Source organism: Bos grunniens, chromosome 11 (genome assembly GCF_055505025.1).
Source record: "Bos grunniens cultivar Pamir isolate PY7600 chromosome 11, Bosgru_T2T1.0, whole genome shotgun sequence".
NCBI classification, from domain to species: domain Eukaryota; kingdom Metazoa; phylum Chordata; class Mammalia; order Artiodactyla; family Bovidae; genus Bos; species Bos grunniens.
This window is the reverse complement of record NC_141175.1, coordinates 59,897,780-59,900,802: the sequence shown is the minus strand read 5'-3', so window position 1 is coordinate 59,900,802 and position 3,023 is coordinate 59,897,780. Positions and strand designations below refer to the sequence as shown.

General features: G+C 47.2%; 1 pseudogene; it reads right to left on the bottom strand.

Moving 5' to 3' along the window:
• On the bottom strand, positions 1–506 carry LOC147363167 (ubiquitin-ribosomal protein eS31 fusion protein pseudogene; annotated as a pseudogene).
• Between the last annotated feature and the right edge of the window lie 2,517 nt (positions 507–3,023).

Sequence of the window (3,023 nt, the reverse complement as noted above, 5' to 3'; positions counted from 1 at the left end):
ATTACTTGTCTTCTGGTTTGTTAAAACAATAGGTCAGACAACATTTGCCATAATAATGTCTGTCAAAGTGACTGGTCATAAAAACTTCAGCACATTATTCATCTGAAGGACACTCCCAGTGAAGGTGATTGATTCTGCCATTCTCCTCCACCTTGTAGTTTTTCAGGACAGCCAGCTTAACCTTTTTTCTCTTATGCTTGTTCTTCTTGGGAGTGGCATGAGACTTCTTCCTTCTCTTAGCTCCACCACGATGTCTCAGCACAAGATGAAGAGTGAACTCCTTTTGAATGTTGTAGTTAGACAAAGGAAATCTGTCTTCCAGTTGCTGATCAAGAGGAACACCTTCCTTATCCTGGATCTTGGCCTTTACATTTTCTATTGTATCCAAGGGCTTGACCTTGAGAGAGATGCTGTTCCCTGTCAGGGTCTTCATGAAAATCTGCATCATGGTGGCAGTTCCACCGCAGATTGTGTATCCTAAAGTGGCTTTCCTTCTCTCCGTGAGCTTCAGGACAACCCAGCTAGTGTCTCCTTCCTGCGTTTGTCTTCACAGAGGCCACTGGTAAGGTTTCTCAAGGGGGTAACTGTCTTGTACTGTTGGGAATTTTTTATGTGTGTTTTTTTAAAATTTTATTGGAGTATAGTTGTTTTAGGGCTCCCCAGGTAGCTCAGATGGTATAGAATCTGTCTGCAATGCAGGAGACCCTGGTTGGATTCCTGGGTTGAGAAGTCCCCCTGGAGCAGGGATAGGCTACCCCCTCCAGTATTCTTGCCTGGAGATCCCATGGACAGAGGAGCCTGGAGGGCTACAGTCCATGGGGTCACAAAGAATCAGACGTGACCGAGAGCCTAAGCAGAATAAAGCATGTAGTTGCTTCACAGTCTTGTGTTAGTTTCTGCGAACGCAAAGCAAATCAGCTGTAGGTATACATTATCCCCTCTGTGGGGGTTTCCTTCCCATTTAGGCCACAACAAAGCATTGAGTAGAGATCCCTGTGCTCTCCAGTAGGTTCTCATTAGTTATCTGTCTTATACATAGTACCATTAGTACCTATACTTCATTCTCAATCTCCCAACTCATTCTATCCCTCTTTTCCTCCTTGGTGCCCAAACATTTGCTCTCTGCCTTGTACTGCTTTTAGACTTTGGCTTTGGTGAGCTCCAGCAATCCACTCTGTCACCCTGGCTGTCTGTCTGTCACTATTTCTCTCATACACACACCTTGCAGGACTGAAGGGCATATAGTCTACACCCCAGCTGCTGGGAGCTCTACTACAGACAACCCTGAACCCTAAGCTTAAGCAGAAATCATCTCAGTGGAAGGGCATCACCTCACCGATTTCCCTCTTCCTGGAGCTAGCCTATAACCAATGAGTAGTTGATACAGAGGATAAAGACCCACCTCACCTGCATCTTTCCCTTCCCTTCCTCTGAAAAGGCCACCCTCGAATAACCCTTCTGTTGCCCACCCAGCTGCACCCCTCCCCTAACCAGGGTGGCCAGCTTGGAGCCCCTTCCCTTAGGCTGCTCCTCTAGCCCCTCTGTTGGAAAGGTTCTTGAACCCAAGTCTTCCTACCTGACTTTCATATGTCAAGGCTGACTTTCATATGTCAAGGCTCCTGTTTGTTTGGGTTTTCACTGGGTAGAAAAAAAAGGGAGACTTCCAGAAGAGAAGAGAGAAAAAACAAGTAGAGAGGGGTGAGGATAATAGGCATGTACTCGTGAAGCCCAGTCCAGTTGGCCAAAGGATTTTTTCCACATTGTTGTTGTTCAGCTGCTAAGTCGTGTCCGACTCTGCAATCCCATGAACTGCAGCACACCAGTCTTCCCTGGTCTTTTCACACTATCTTAGAGAAGAGGAAAATGTACTCTTGCTACCTTCAGACAGTGAAACTACAGGTGATCTTTGCTTTTTTTTCCCCTATAGTTTCCAAATTTAAAAATTTTTATTTATTTTTGGTTGTGTGGGTCTTCATTGCTGCACCTGGGTGTTCTCTAGTTGCGGCTCACAGGCTTCTCATTGCAATGGCTTCTCTTGTTGAGGAGCATGGACTCTAGGGCGCCTGAGCTTCAGTGGTGGCAGCATGCGGGTTCAATAGTTGTGGCGCACGGGCTTAGTTGCTCTGCAGCATGAGGAATCTTCCCACACCAGGGATCGAACCTATGTCCCTGGCATTGGCAAGCAGATTCGTAACCACTGGACCACCAGGGAAGTCCAGAATTTTCTTTTTTTTTTTTTTGCAATGAACAAATAATTATTTAAAAAAGTAAACATACAATAAAGCTCTTTAGAAGAAGGAGGGGGCCTAGAGGGCTTCATTCCTCTCCTCCTCTGTTCTCTACCTTCCTCTCCCAAGAGGATGTAGTCCAGGGTGGCTATGGGCAGAGGAAGTCAGGCCGCAAATCTCCGAGGCAGCTCAAAGCCAGGATTTCTGGCCCAGCAGATTCTCTCATTCTTTGCTTCCAGCCCCAAATCCCATGCTTACTCACTTCACAGTACCTACTTTTAACCTGCCAAATGCCACTAAATCTGCAAATTAAACCTCAGATTACAGAACTCTTTTTGATGTAAAAAAAATGTGGGGATTTTTTAAATGTAATTATTCATACACTAAGATTTTAATTGTTCTGCTTTTCTCACTCTCTCACCTTTTTTTTTTTTTTCAAGGCAGGGTGATTCCCGAATGCGGGCCTGCCCAGGCAGCTCCATGGGCCGAAGAAGGAATTCCTGGGAGGCTGTGAGGGGTCTGAGCAGCAGCTGATGGCTCAGGCCACGCCCCTTCCCCCCTCCCCCCGAACCTCCCCACAGCCTCCCACCACCGCAACAATGCAACACCAAAGGCCAGGTCTCAACGTGGTCCCTATGTGGGGAGCCTTGGACCCAGGCTCAGCATCTATGGCACTGGGACTCAGGAAGGTTTTGGAGTGGGAAACCTGGAGCCAGCCTGGTACGGTTCAGAGAGATGGGGAAGTGGTCTGGGCTACCTGCCCACTTTATTCCCGTCTGCTCCTCTCCCCGATCT